Here is a 16,902-nt window from a genome sequence, read left to right on the forward strand (position 1 = left end):
GATACTCATTTTCTTGTGGGCATATTCGATAACTCTATAGAATAACAACCATAACAGTATCAATGAAAGGCTGTCCAACTCGAGCATTCAAACAAAGGGCAGAAGACAACAAACTGTGCAAATATAAATGTAACCCTTAGTTTGGCTGGTGGTGTTAGTCTCTGGCTCTGCCAAACATGTGGAATCTGAGGTGAAAAACCTCTTGTTTGTGTGGATGCTCTGTGATCTGTTCCCTGTTACAAATCAGTACCACGAAATAACAGACAGTACACCATACGCAATTAAATTATTTAGCTTTATAATTCTTAATTTGACTGAAGGGTTACTAAAGAAGAACAAAAAGAAAAGGGCCCATTTTAATGAAACAGTCGAATGTGCATGTTGGAGCTCATGGTCTCACTGTCATTGGTCCTCCATTGACTTCCCCGGGCTTCGTCGACTCCCAGCCCAGCTCCAAGTCCATTCTGTCCTGCTGTCTACGACTTTTTTTTCTGGCATCTTCTCTTTTCATCTCTTGCTGAACAAAAGATCCAGATCACCTCGTACTCAGGTACACAACAAGAAAAAAACACTCCCTTCATTGAATGGCACACATTCCAAAGCCCCCGAGCCATAACCCAAACACTGCTGCCACAGAAAAACCATTACATTAGCAGTTTTGCCTTTCCCAGGGTTTTACACAAAAATAAGAAATAGTTATAATAAATATATAAGCAGTAAATATTGAGAACATGAGATTAGGAGTCCTTGAAAGTGAGTCAGTTGGTTGAGGGAATATTTCAAAGATGGGACGAGTGAAATTGAGTGAAGTTATTCCCTTTGGTTCAAGAGCCTGGTGATTGAGGGGTAGTAACTGTTCCTGAACCTGTTCCTGAGTCCTAAGGCTCTTGTACCTTCTTTCTGATGCTAGCAGTGAGAAGAGGGTATGTCCTGGGTGGTGGAGGTCCCTGATGAAAGATGCTGTTTTCTTGCGACAGTGCTTCACGTTGATATGCTCAGTGGTGGAGAGTGCTTTTCTCATGATAGACCAGGCTGTATCCATTATGTTTTGTAGTGTTTTTTACGTTCAAAGTCATTGGTGCTTCAATACCAGGTTGTGATGCAGCCAGTCAATACATACTCCACCGCACATTTGAAGTTTGTCAAAGTCTGAGATGTCAATCTGTACTTGATATTGCCTGACCTACATACTCTCAGTATTTTCTGGTTTTATTTCAGATTCACAGAATAATTTACTCCTGTTTCAAATTTTTAATGAGCCCTATTGATATGCCTATTGCTACCCTATGAGTCAATGCTCAGTTTTTAAATCATTTATACCTTTACTCCTTTTTAGTAGCTTAAGGCGTTAGAACATAGAACAACACAGTTTTTTGGCCCAATATATTGTGCCAATCTTTTAAACAACTCCTAGATTGACTCCTAACCCTTCACACCTATATAAGCCATTTTTTTGTTCATCTTTGTGCCTATCTAAGAGTCTGTTAAATGTCCCAAATGTATTCCCCTTTACCACTAACCCCAGAAGTGAGTTCAATACACTTATTTTTGCAACTCTACTGGAAACCTATAACTAACTGAAAACAAGCAGAGAGTACTTCCTCCAGTAGGTGAAATCATTATTCTGTACCTTCTGTTTTTGTATCATTCATCAAACAAATACAATTCCTGCTTCACATTAATATTTACTGACAGTCTCTGAGCTATGTTTTCAGGTAACTAATGCAAAAGATATGAATAGGAGAAAAAAATAGTTGCATTCAAGAGAATCTTGTTCAGTGGAATAGATAAGTTTGTGAACAGCAGATGTAAAGGTGAATAAATGCATAATGATGAAATATGGAACATGATGTAGTCTATGTAGTCTCATAATGTCAAGAACAATTTTGACATGGTTGACAAAGGAAAAATTAAGTCAGCAGTATTCAGTTGCAGTGAAACCTTTGTCAATTAAATTAATCTTGTTGAATGAAATATCTCAAAAACAACTAATTGTATGATGCAAAATTTACTTACTGCTTATTATTCTTTGGACATCTTTTATGTGATGATGTGCTTGAAAAAATATCCTATGCTTAGCACTGTTATTTAACAGAATTTGAATGTTTATATGGTAAGACAAAACTTAAGAATACCTCAATAATATTATAGTGATCCTGAAAGTTCTGCTTAATCTTCATCTCCATCATGCAATCATATCTAGTCAATGACTTTCTGGTAATTAGTGCATTTCTGACCCCTAACTTCCACATTATTCAATGCTATAAATATTAGCTTATCCTTTAGCACTAGTCCACTTCCCACTAAATCTCCTCTTTTCATAATTCTTGGTTGAACCACCTGTAAACTTAAGTGGCAATCATTAGCTCCATTATAAGGCTCTTGAAGCTAACAAATGCTTCCACATCTGTCCATCCAGTTTCTGCTTCTCTCGTATCATCAGAAATTTCTTTGGCAAAGCTGAATGATTTCTGTGGCTCCTTTATTCTTCTATGTCTATTGACCATTAGCGTTTTAATCATAGATCATGGACTAGAAGTTTGCTCTGCTCGAGGCCTGAAGGTCAAACATACGATCTGCAAGTACTAGAGTGGGGATTCAATGGCCAAACCCATGATCAGTCGATACCCACCGGTTGGTAATGTCCAGAGGGCAAAGCTGAAGGTTGAAGTCCAGAGCTTGGTGAGTCCAGAAATACAGTACTGTGCAAAAGTTTTAGACACATATAAAAGTAGCTATAGTGCCCAAAGCTTTTGCACAGTACTGTATTTGTCAACATGGAGTGGAGAGCGAGTTTGTAAATCTGACAGGAGCAAAGCATGTTGGGAATGACAACATGGAGCACTGCGGGAGGTGTGTGGAACAGGTGGCAAAGAAGGAGTGATTCCAAACAATTGGTTTAATGATTATTACAGAATGTCACTCTGACGCTTCCCGCTCCCTCCCCTCTCCCTTCCCCTTTTCCAAACCATGCTTCCCCTCTCCCAGCCCCCTTCTGACAGCCGAATCAGTGGCGGGAGCAGGCCACAGTGACAAGGTTTCTCACAGATCGGCGACGCCTGTTTAAAAGGAGAGCTTCGCCAGCGTTCAGTTTTGCTCTGACAGCCCAATTAGCAGCAGGAGCAGGCCACAGCAATGAGGGTTCTCGCAGGTCAGTGACGCTTCTTTACAAGTACCAAAGGGACTAGCAGGGCGGCCATTGTTGGAAGTAGGCCAGGGGTGAGAGTAGGAGTCAGGTTTTGGCTCAAAGGAGGCTTCGGCTCAGAAGAGGCATTGGCTCTGGGTAAGTTTCAGTGCAGGTTCCCTTTTTCTCTGACTGTACCTAGTGTAGTAAACTGCTTTTATGTGTTCTTCATGCCAGATGTTGGAGCCTGGGGAAACCCAGAGTCTCCCAGGGAACTACATCTGCGTGAAGTGCATCCGGCTGCAGCTCCTTGAAGATCGTGTTAAGGATCTGGAGCAGCAGCTGGATGACCTTTGGCTTGTACGTGAGAGTGAGGAGATAAGTAATCAGAGTTACAGAGAAGTAGTAAACCTGAAGCTGCAGGAGGTGAGTAGCTGGGTGCCTGTCAGGAGAAATGGAAATGTGAATAGGCAGTTAGCGGAGAGCACCCCTGTGGCCATTCCCCCATTTAGCAGAGAGCACCCCTGTGTCTATTCCCCCATTTAGCGGAGAGCACCCCTGTGTCCATTCCCCCATTTAGCAGAGTGCACCCCTCTGCCAATTCCCCCATTTAGCGGAGAGCACACCTGTGGCCATTCCCCCATTTAGCAGAGTGCACCCCTCTGGCAATTCCCCCATTTAGCGGAGAGCACCCCGTGGCCATTCCCCTTAAAAAGTAGGTATACCGTTTTGTATATTGTTGTGGGGGATGACCTCCCAGGGGAATGCCAGGGAGATTGGGTTACTGGCACCGAGCATAGGTCCGTGGTGCAGAAGGGAAAGAGGGAGGGGAGGGAAGCAGTAGTGATAGGCGCCTCAATAGTCAGGGGAATAGACAGGAGATTCTGTGGACATGAACGGGACACCTGAATGGTATGTCGCCTTCCAAGTCCCAGTGTCTGGGATATCTTGGATCATGTCCACAATATTTTGGGGGGGCGGGGGAGAGCAGCTGGATGTCCTGGTACATATTGGTATCAATGCGATAGGCAGAAAAAGCAAAGCGGTCCTGAAAAGAGAATCTGGAGACCTAGGTAGAAAGCTGAGAAGAAGGAACTCCCGGGTAGTAATTTCTGGATTGCTGCCTGTGCCAAGGGCCAGAGAGGATAGAAACAGGATGATCTGGCAAAGTAATGGGTTGCTGAGAAGCTGGTGCAGGGAGCAGGACTTCAGGTTCTTGGATCACTGGGATCTCTTCTGGGGGAGGTATGACAGGTTGCACCTGAACCCGAGAAGAAATGATATTCTCATGGACAGGCTTGTTAGAGCTGTTGGGGAGGGTTTAAACTAATACGGCAGGGAGATGGGAACTGGAGTGAAGGGACTCAGGATAGGATGGATGGTAAATGCAAAGATAGCGTGCAGTCAAGCTGTCAGGAAGCACAGGCAGATAAAAGGATAAAATTGCAGCCAACAAGGTGAGTTTCAGTGCATTAGTGATGCAGAATCAACAAGGGTAGCAAACACAAAGTGTTGTATCTCAATGCATGGAGTATAAGAAATACGGTGCACTATTACAGATTGCCAAGTACGATGTTGTGGCCATCACTGAATCATGGTTGAAGGATGGTTGTAGTTGGCAGCTGAATGTCCAAGGTTACACACTGTATCACAGGGGTAGGAAGGTCAGCAGAGGGGGTGGGGTGGCTCTGCTGGTAAAGAATGGCAACAAAGCAGAAGAAAGATGTGACATGGGATCAGAAGATGTTGAAGCCTTGTTAGGAAACTGCAAGGGTAAAAGGACACTGATGGCATTTATATACAGACCTCCCAACAGTAGCTGGGATGTGGAGCAAAGATTACAACAGGAAATTGAAAAGGGGGGCAACGTTATGATTGTCATGGGAGATTTCAACATGCAGGTCGACTGAGAAAACCAGGTTGTAAATAGATCTCAAGAAAGTGAGTTTGTTGAATGCCTACGAGATGGCTTTTTAGGGCAGTTTGTTGTTAAGCCTACCGGGGGATCAGCAATACTGGATTGGTTGTTATGTAATGAACCGGAGTTGATTAGGGAACTTAAGGTAAAAGAACCTTTAGGAGTGGTGATAACAATATGATTGAGTTCAACTTGAAATTTTATAGGGAGAAAGTAAAGTGTGATGTAGCAGTGTTTTTGTGGAGTAAAGGGAGTTACAGTGGTATGAGAAAGCAGTTGGCTAATGTAAATTGGAAGGAGATGCTGGCAAGGATGACAGCAGAGCAGCAACTGTGTGAGTTTCTAGGGAAAATGAGGAAGGTGCAGGACAGATGTATTCCAAAAAAAGGAATACTCAAATGGCAAATTAATACAACTGTGGCTGACAAGACAAGTCAAAGCTAATGTAAAAACAAAAGAGAGGGCACACAACAAAGCAAAAATTAGAGGGAGGACTGAGGATTGGGAAGTGTTTAAATCCCTACAGAGAGTAACTAAAAGCATCATTAGGAGGGAGAAGATGAAGTATGAAAACAAGCTAGCAGAATACCAAAGTGGAAAGTAAAAGCTTTTTCAGGTATGTAAAAAATAAAAGAGAGATGACAGTGGATATAGGATCGCTAGAAAATGAGGCCTGAGAAATAATAATTGGGGCCAAGGAGATGGCAGATGAACAAAGTGGCTATTTTGCATCAGTCTTCTCTGTGGAAGACACTAGCAGCGTGCCAGATGTTGAAGGGTGTGATGGAAAAGAGGTGAGTGCAATTACAATTACAAGGGAGAAGGCGCTCAAAAAGCTGAAAGACCTAAATGTACATAAGTTATCCAGACTAGATGAACTGCACCTAGGGTTCTAACAGTAATGATCTTTCAAAAATCATTGGAATCTGGCACGGTGCCAGAGGACTGGAAATTTGCAAATGTCACTCCACTCTTTAAGAAAGGTGGAAGGCAGCAGAAAGGAAGTTACAGACCAGTTAGCCTGACCTCAGTTGTTGGGAAGATGTTGGAGTCGATTGTTAAAGATGAGATTGTGGAGTACTTGGTGACACAGGACAAGACAGGACATGGTTTCCTTGAGAGAAAATCTTGCCTGAAATAATTGGCAGGATTGGAATTATTTGAGATTACACATAGGATAGATAAAGGGGATGCAGTGGATGTTGTATATTTGGACTTTCAGAAGGCCTTTGACAAGCTGCCACACATCAGGCTGCTTAGCAAGTTAAGAGTCCATGGCATTACAGGAAGTTACTGGCATGGTTAGAGCATTGGCTGATTGGTAGGAGGCAGTGAGTGGGAATAAAAGGATCCTTGTCTTGTTGGCTGCCAGTGACTAGTGTGTTCTGCAGGGGTTAGTGTTGAGACTGCTTCTTTTTATGCTTTATATCAATGATTTGGATAATGACTTTGTTGATGTTTGCAGATGATACGAAGGTTCGTGGAGGGGCAGGTAGTGCTGAGGAAATGGGCAGGCTGAAGGACTTAGAAAGGTTTGGACAATGAGCAAGCAAGTGGCAAATGAAATACAATTTTGGAAAATGCATGGTCATGCACTTTGATAGTAGAAATAAATGTATGGACTATTTTCTAAATGGGGAGAAAATCCAAAAATCTGAGATGCAAAGGGACTTGGGAGTCCTTGTGCAGTACATCCTAAAGGTTAGCTTGCAGGTTGAGTCTGTGGTGAGGAAGGCAAATGCAATGTTAGCATTCATTTCAAGAGGTCTAGAATACAAGAGCAGGGATGTGATGCTGAGGCTTTATAAGGTAGTGGTGAGGCCGCCCCTTAAGCTTTGTGAGCAGTTTTGGGCTCCTTATCTGAGAAATGATCTGCTGGCATTGAAGAGGGTTTAGAGGAGGTTCACAGGGATGATTCCGGGAATGAAAGGGTTATCATACGAGGATTGTTTGATAGCTCTGAGTCTGTACTCACTGAAATTTAGAAGGATGACGTGGTGTCTCACTGAAACCTTTTGAATATTGTAAGGTCTAGACAGAGTAGATATGGAAAAGGTGTTTTTCATGGTGGGAGAGTCTCGGACAAGAGAGCAATGCCTCAGGATAGAGCGCGCCCATTTAAAACAGAGATACAGAGAAATTTATTCAGCCGGATGGGGGTAAATTTGTGGACTTTATTACAACAGGCAGCTGTGGAGGATAAGTTGTTGGGTGTATTTAAGGCAGAGCTTGATGGGCCAAATGGCCTAATTCTGCTTCTATGTCTTATGGTCTTCTCATTCTCAATCCTGAATTAAGACTCATACCAGAATCAGGTTTATCATCACTCACATATGTCATGATTTTTTTTTACGGCAACATAAAATTACTATAGTACTGTGCAAAAGTTATATACAGTAGCTATGTTTATGTGCCTAAGACTTTTGCACAGTACTGTAGAAAGCATAGAATGCCAAAGACTGGACTTGGTGAGTGTGCAGGTAGAGTGTGAGTTTGGGCCAGAGAATGGAGGACGGAGTACTGTCATTGTGAAGGGAAAGGAGGGTGGGAAAGGACTGTGTTTTGCTGCTGTGGTCTGCATTGTTTTGCGGTTTTGTTCTGTTGCTGCTCATGTTGTTGTGTTGTTATTCTGTTGAACGTTGTGAACATGATACGTCGGTGTTGAAGTGTGTGGTGACTCTTGTGGGCTGCCCCCAGCACATCTTTTGGTGTGTTGGTTGTTAACAGAAATAGTGCATTTCAATGTATGCTTTGATGTCCATGTGATAAAAAAATCTGAATCTGAGTGCGCTCTAAAACTAAATAATTTGAACGCCAGGCTAGGCCAGAGAGTTGAGTATCTTTATAGTCCATGATCAATATTGACAGATTTAACATTTAATGATCAAATGGCAAGGTTGAGCAAGTTCGTGCACAGCTTCAAGTGCTTTACCATCAGTCGGAATGTTCTCAAAATTTTTCAAGGGAAGGATAACTCACCCAGTGGTGCATCTGGTCTGGTTGAAATAATTCTGATCACATTAATGAAAAAAATCAATGCTAAAAAAAGTTATGCTGCTGATTTTCTTGGCAGTGTTCTGCCAATATCTTAGTGAGTCTAAATGAAAGACAATTGCTTTGTCTTCAACTGTTCCATACACTGCTACAGTTAAGTTGCTAAAAATTTAAAATTGTCATCAACAGTGCTTTAACTATCACATTCAAACATAACTGAATGAACATGTGGTTAAATTATGGGTTTCAAAGGTACATTTAATGTCAGAGAAATGTATACAATATACATCCTGAAATTCCTTTTCTTCACAACCACCCAGAAAACAGAGCAATACCCCAAAGAATGAATGACAGTTAAATGTTAGAACCCACAAGTCCCCCTCAGCTCCCCCATGAGTGAAAAAGTGATGATCCCCCCTCCCCCACCAGCAACAAAAAAGCATCAGCACCCTCCCCCCCCCCCCACACTGAGCACTCAAGCATGCAGCAAAGCATCAATAAAGACACAGACTTGCAGTACCCCACAGGCTATTTGTTCACCAGATAATTCAACATACCACCAGGCTTATAAGGGAATAAGAGTTGTCCCCGTTTCACAGCGAGAGGGAAAACAACTCGCTGATTTATGATGCTAAAAGCCTGTTGTGTCGCTTTTTTTGAGCTCTGTGCCCAAAGAACTCGGGGCTCTGGGCACACAGCCAGCTTGCTGCTTCTGATCTTCTGTCTCCCACGATTTCCTGCAGAGGCACCGACCTCGAGTCCGCCTGCCTCCAGAGCCACGAAATCCAGGAACCCCGAAGAGAGCCAGTCTTCTAGGCTGCGTCCTCGGTATGTTGAATAGCGGCCAATCATGAGACCCCCGAGATTGGGTCCCATTACCGCAAAGAACCGAAGTCAGTGTGTAACTCCAGGTCAGTGTCTTCAAAAGAACCCTGAAAGAGAAAAATAGAGATATTAGATATTAGATATGAATGAACCTTTAACTAATATTTGAAGTACTGTGTAATGTGTAATGTAGCCCTCCCTATAGTCTTGCTAGCTTAGGATTTTCTATGATGTCTTGTGCATTTGCTACTTTAGTCCAGTGATAAAGGAGATATTCTACAGAACTTTATATTGGAAAGTTTTTTTTTAAGTTGTAATTTATTGGTTTTCTTCAGGAAGTTAAAGGCATAGATAGAAAATAATGTATATGGTCTGATTTATAAAGCATATTTCTGGGGAATGAATAGCCTATTTAATTTCACATTGTAGGGCTCAGGAAGAATGCTTGCACACATTCAGTGACATTTTCCTGTGTGCTACACACAGCATTGCTGTCATTACTCTGCCCCCTGAGGGAATGACTTGGCTGACAGGTGAGTGAGCTGCTTTGGAAAATTCATGAGTGAATTTTTTTTCATTCCTTGCATTTCTTCAATCCTCAAGTTGATTACTGTCACTTGTAGGTCTAAAATACAACAATTACAGTTTGTGGATATTTAGTTTAAATCCTAAATTCTTTCCTTAATTTTTCAACAAAAGGCTATTTGGCACATTTTGCTTGTGCCTGTTTGTTTAAAGAGGTACCCAATTAATTTCTTCAAAAATGAAAACAAACTTTGCACTGAAAATTTTAAAATCACAAACTGCCCAGTATATTTGGGACAACTGTGCACTGATGGACTATTGTGTTTTGAGAGAATATAATGTGAGTGGTGTTTTGCATGTCAGGGGTTCGGCCTTCAGGGAATTTAGAAAGGCAGAGGGAAAGAAGCATTGATATAGATCATCATTAGAGAACTAACGGCCTCTGGCTATACTGGGGCAACCAAATTATTGATGAAGCTGTACAAAGGTCATTGTTAAATCAGAGTGATTTAAAATATCCAATTTATAGTTGTATGTGTTAAGTGGCTGCAAACAAAAAAAGTTCTTGTTTTGGGGATACATGTATCTTACATAGTGATAAAAGTCCATTCTTTATTGACCAATGGTGTCCAACTGCCATTAGACATGCTGCTCTGAATCCACTCACCAGGAATTCTAAAGACTGGCAATAAGTCCAGTCCTGCTGAAGGTTTTGGCCCAAAACGTCGCCTGTACTTTTTTCCATATATGATGCCTGACCTGCTGAGTTCCTCCAGCACTTTGTGTGTGTTGCTCGGATTTCCAGCATCTGCAGATTTTCTCTTGTTTTTGACTGGCAATAAGAGCCAGCTTTACTGGTGGCATTGCAACCCCCAAAGAAATGTATTAAATAGTATTTTCATTGCAAGATTGCAATAGATTGCTTTCATCTTAACCCATGCAAGTTAAGGTGTTTTATAGCAAAGCATCTGCTTTAGTTGCTTCCATGAGATGAGAAGCAGATGCCTTTGAGAACGTCGTCCAGATCAGAACCTATTTGATTTTGGGTATAATCGCAAGCAAAACTGGACAACCCGGGAGCTGGCTAGATGACCCATTGATGTACATTTCCCAGTCAGTAGGAAACATTACAATCCATCCCACAGGCCAATTTTATATATAGGAATAATAATAATATTTTCAAATTAAAAACAATTCCAGAATCCGGGTATATTTCATGACAATTTCCATCAACTATATGATATTTTTGCATGAATTGTATAATTATTTGGGGTTTGTTTCTTCTTTGCACAAGCCAGTGTTGATGCAGTTTCCTAAATTAAGAATAACCTTTATATAATAAGGGCATCAAAAGTTATGAGAAGAAGGCAGGAGTATGGAGTTGAGAGGGATAATAAATCAGCCATGATGAATGGCAGAACAAACTGGATGGGCCAAGTGGCCTAACTCTGTTCCTGTATCTTATGGTGTTATGATATTGTAATTTATCTTTAGCCATACAAAAATTTTGCAGATTACTTTAATTTGCAACCAGCCACATTCATCAAGTCTGCATTATTATAGTGGACTGAAGTGCATTTTTCTCAATTATCCATGAAGCCTCATTGAATGGATTAACTTAGCCCCAACATTCCATTTGAAAGTGAAATACAATGAAGTGTCCACTTGGGAAGCCTGTACAGATAATTAATCTTTCTCACGCCATATGAATTGTCCCTGTGGCCGCAGGGAGTCCTCATGGTTTGTTTTCATGCAGTTCATTTGCTGCTGATATATTGAAATGAATGAAGTAATGCATACAGTCCTTTGTTACATGGTCTCCTGGCAGCAATATTATAGTATTTCATTGACAGTCATCGGTGGTTATGTATAACAAACAAATGAAATGCAGTTGCAGATGCACCTCAGAAAGAAAATAAGTTGAGTACAGGAAGAAAGAAGTAAGTACGAATACAGAAGTATATAAAGAGAGATGTGAAGACCAAAATGAGAAATTTCTTTAAGTTGTTAGAATGATGGTACAAATGGAAGCAATATATCTTCCATGGACTCAGGTTTTTACAATGGGACCGTGGAACTTAAAAATTACAACATTTTCAACAATGTAGATCAGCGAGCCTTCAATCAGGGGTGCAAGGGTGGCAAAGCTTTGGCACACATGCCCAAGATGGCCTGTGCAAAGATATTGTTGTCATTCAGCATGGAGTCCTGCCCCATGGTTCTTTAACCCAAACCATAACAGAAAGACAATTATAATGATCTTTAGTACCACATAAAGCAATAAATGATATTTTACAACCCAGTGTTTTCACAGCAGGCATCCCATGCCAGCTAGATGGTTGCAGGAAACTGTGATGTCGGATTACATTTTGAAAACCTCAGAGCCCAGGTGCACACATCAGTGTTTGGACAGTAAATGGTTGCAGTAATAATACTATTTGAAAATGATGTTATCTTACAATTATTTTTTTAATAGATTGCTATTAATAATTTTTGAACATTTTGTCTTAAATGCTTCATTTATTTCAGTCCATCTCTGGTATACTTTTATTAATAGTAGAATAATGAATGCACATATATAAACCTCAGGACTCATCCTTTTTTCTTAAAATCCATAATTATTGTTAGTAATTCATTAATCAAAAATAATCTCTGTTCAAAATTACTATGCCACCCAAGAAAATTTTTAGCAAACTTATTGACAATTTGGGCACATGATCTCAAAGAGGTTTGCCACCCCTGGCTCCAATTGTTAAAGATAAAAGTCATCTGTCATTCAATCTGTTGTCATTTAATTCAGAGTGAGTGACCTCCTCTGTATTCACCCGAGTCCATCTTCAAAAGGATAAGTATTGCTCTATCTGTAGTCAGCTAAGAATTTGGAAAATTTCAGAATTCAGCCAGAAGATGGCTTGTGGAAAATCTACTATTCAAGAGAAACCTGACAGCACTAACTCATTTCCCTTATAAGGGATACAACTCAGTCTTCATTAGAGGGATGGAGGTGGAGAGGATCAATAACTTTAAACTTCTTGCCATTACCATCTCAAGGGATCTGTCCTGGGACCAGCACACAAGTGGCACCACAAAGAATGCACAACAGTGCCTCTACTTTCTTATAAGTTTGTGTAGATTTGGCATGTCGTCAAAAACTTTGACAAATTTCTACAGATGTATGGTGGAGAGTATACGGACTGTTTGTATAATGTCCTGGATTAATGTCCAGGAATGGAAAAGTTGACAGAAAGTGGTGGATACAGCATAGTCCATCACAGGCAAAGCCCTCCCCATCAATGAGCACGTTTACAAGGAACGCTGTCACAAGAAAGCAACATCCATTATTAAGGCTCCCCACCATCCAGCCCATGCTTTTTTCCCCACTGCTACTATCAGCCCAGAGGTACAGGAGCCTTCAGTTCCACAGTACCAGGTTCAGGAACAGCTATGCCCCTACGACCATCAGGTTCCTGCACCAGCAAAGATAACTTCACTTACTTCAATGTTGAACTGACACCACAACCTATAGCTTCACTTTTAAGGACTCTAAAACTCAGGGGGAGGAAACTGGAGCTCCATGAGTCAGTCTTATCGGAGGATCGGAGGCAGAGAGGATCATCAACTTTAAATTCCTCAGTGTTACCGTTTCAGAGGACCTGCCCTAGGTCCATAACAAAGGAAGCATGGCAAAACCTCTACTTTCTTAGAAATTTGTGAAGATTTGGCCCGTCATCTAAAAAACTTCGAGAAACTTGTGTCATGTCTTTGTATGGAAACACATATGCCTTTTTATGGAAAAGCTGACAAAAAGTAGTGCATATGGTTCAGTTCATCATGGGTAAAGCCCTCTCCACCCCTGAGCACGTCTATAGGAAGTTCTGTCACAGGAAAGCAGCATCCACCATCAAGGACCTCCCACCATCCAGGCCATGCTTTCTTCTCATTACTGCCAAGTGAAAGAAGGTACAGGAGTCTCTGGACTTGCACTACCAGGTTCAGGAACAATTATTAATCCTCAAGCATTTGGCTCTTGAACCAAAGAGGATAACTTCATTCAACTTCACTTGCCCCAGCATTGAACTGTTCCCTCAAACTACGGACTCACTTTCAAAGACTCTTCATCTCATGTTCTTGATGTTTATTGCTTATACTTTTATTATTATTATTATTTCTATTTTCCTCTTTCTTTTTTGAATTTGCACAGTTTTTGCACATTCATTATTGTCTGGCCTGTTGGGTGTGATCTTCCATTGATTTAATTGTGTTTCTTGTATTTACTGTGAATGCCAAAAGAAAATGAATCTCAGGGTAGTATATGGTGATGTGTACTTGAATAATAAATTTACTTTGAACTCATTTTCTCTGTGCTATTTATTTACATTTTTAATCATTCAATCTGTTTGTCTTTTGCACATTGGCTGTTTATCAGTCTTTGTTATTTATAGTTTATCACAAATCCTAGTGTATTTTTTTATTTTCTTGTAAATTCCTGCGTGAAAATGAATCTAGGTAGTATATAGTGACAGATATTTACTATGCACTTTGAATTTGATTTTCCTTTATATCTAAAAATATATCAATCACTGTCTGGATGATACCTAGCTAACTAGAATCTCATCCTCAGAAGGCATTACAAAGTGCATTGTATTGTTGTCAGCATGTTGTACTATGACTTTGAAATTGATTGCATTGACTTCCTTTCATCCAGTCAAAGGCTGATGAAGCCATAAATTTAAAAAAGAGATAAAGTCAAAGATACACTGCCTTCTGCACAGAGAAACCTTTCTTTAACTTTCTCCTGATTTCTGATTTGGAGACTGTAATTCTGGTTCTGGATCCCTTGTCTAGGGTAAACACCATAATGAGACCTACCTATTAAGGTTTGAAAGAGTCTGATCTCATCTCGTTTTTCTAGAGTAGGGGTTCTCAACTTTTTTTAAGCCAGGGACCATTACCATTAACTAAGGATTCCGTGGACCCCAGGTTCGGAATCCCTGCTCTGGAAAGTATGTATGTATCTATCAAGTCCTGTCAAGTCGCTTTTATTGTCATTTCAACCATGACTGCTGGTACAGTACACAGTAAAACCAAGACAACGTTCCTCCAGGACAATGGTGCTACATGTAACAACTCCAAACTGCACTAGACTACCTGAAGCAATGCAAAACTACACTAGACTACGTGAAAAAACACAAAACTACATTAATCTTCAGACCTACACGGGACTACATAAAGTGCATAAAACAGTGCAAGACAGTACAATAATTAATAAACAAGACAATATGCACAATAAAGGGCAAATTACAATATAATAATAAATTATGTAAATGTAAACAATGTTTTAGCAGGAATTGAGAAAGAAAGCAAAAATTGCAAAGTGAGTGCAGTAGTGGAGTGTGTGTGTGTGTACACACACGTGTGGACGGACGGACGGACTCTGGGAATTGAGGAGTCTAATGACTTGGGGGAAGAAAATGTTACACAGTCTGGTCATGATAGACCAAATGCTTCGGTGCCTTTTGCCAAATAGCAGCAAGGAGAAGAGTTTGTGTGAGGGGTGCGTGGGGTTCTTCACAATGCTGTTAGCTTTGCAGATGTAGCTTGTGGTGTAAATGTCCGTAATGGTGGGAAGAGAGATCTATCTAAAAGCCTCTTAAGCATAATTATTGTGTCTGCATCCACGACAACCCAGAGCAGACCATTCCATGCAACTATCACTCTGTACCATGCCCCACACATCTCCTTTAAACTGCACCCCCTCCTGCACACACCTTAAATATATGTCCTCTGATATTTGAGATCTCAATTTATCCATAAGCACATCCTTTATGCAAATTATAACATGTAGCACATTACTGATAGGGGATGAAGTAACGGACAAGCTTTCTCCCTAAAATTATTTTCAGCTATGATCTGATGTCGGAACCAGAGAAGTCACACAGCAAACATCCACTGACAAACCATTGTTTCTTTTTATTTTTCCTAATAGTTACTGTAACTCTTCCCAGCGCAAGTGATCTGGATTCCTTTCTCACCAGTGTCTGGAAGGAGCCTGCATATTCTCCGTGTGACCGCATGGGTTTCCTCTTGGCACTCCAGTTTCCTCCCACATTCCAAAGACATATGGGTTGGGGTTAATGAGTTATGGACATGTTAGTGCTGGAAGCATGGGAACACTTGTGGACTGCCGCCAGCACATGCTTGGATTCTGTTGGTCATTGACACAAACAACACATTTCACTGTATGTTTTGATGTTTGTTAAAGGATAAATATTTGCCAGATCACTTATAGTGCTCTTGAAATAATGACATGAGCTCCTTTCATTCCATCCAAGGAGCAGATACTATCTCCAACAGAGTAATACTCTCTCAGTATTTCATGAAACAATTAGCCCACACTCTCATACTGAAACTCTTTATGTGGGATTGACACAACCTTCACATTCAGAGGTGAGAATGCTAGCAACTAAGCCAAACCTGAGATGGAAACTGGCACCTGTTTTTTTTCAAAAAAGCTAAATACCACTGGTTCAGCTTGGCATTTAGAGTGCAGAGTAACAATAAGTCAGGTTGTCAGGGAGAAATGGAACGGTATGAGTTTAGCAATCTCTGCCTAGCTTGGCTTTATTTTTAATACAATAGAAAGTGAATTTTCAATGACTGAAGATTTAATTATGCTTTTGGAAAAAGATAACAATATACTTTTATTATAGTTATAATTGGAGCTTCCAAATAAGATGGCTTTGAATGTATGAAAGCTAAATTTGAAATATGCAAATGACATTGAGATTCATGCAAATTTATATGAAAAATTAATATGGGTTTACAAATAGTTTTCTCAGCCTCACTAATAAGGAGCAGTAGTTATCAATCATCTCAGATTCCTGTACTGTCCATAATTTCATAATTTCCCACTCAGAGTTCTCACAAAGAAGCCTTTCACCTCTTGTCACCAGTTATAAAAGCTGCATTCTCTTAGTGTTTGAATTTGCATTCTGTATTTTAGTAATTCATCTACTGCAAATGAATTCTTCGGTTTCTTTCCTTGTGCAATTCTTTTGGTCTGTCACCATTCTAAATGCATTCTTGCCTGGCTATTAGATTGCACTATTTTTTTGGTACAGGGAAACATTTTGTGCTAATATAAAATTTGGTCCCTCGTGAAAAAACACACAGTTGTAAAACATCATTAAGGTGATTTTATATACAGTAAAATGAGCTATAATATGGCTTGCATAAACCCCAGTGGTATACATCTCCCATCATTTTGTCCCTTAGTGAAGTTGTTATCACCTTATACACACCCCCAGCAGCTTACAGGCAGCACTACATGGAGTGACTGTTGTGGAGAAGGCAGAAGGCGCAGTAGAGAGATAGATCTTTTTCCTCATCCACTCAAAGTGACTGGTACAGGACCTTGCAAAAGTCCTAGGCTTTCAAATATAGGCGAGGGTGCCTAAGACTTTTGCACGGTACTGTATTTGTCAACGTAGAGCGGAGAGTGAGTTTGTAAATTTGG

Source organism: Hypanus sabinus, chromosome 15 (genome assembly GCF_030144855.1).
Source record: "Hypanus sabinus isolate sHypSab1 chromosome 15, sHypSab1.hap1, whole genome shotgun sequence".
NCBI classification, from domain to species: Eukaryota; Metazoa; Chordata; class Chondrichthyes; order Myliobatiformes; family Dasyatidae; genus Hypanus; species Hypanus sabinus.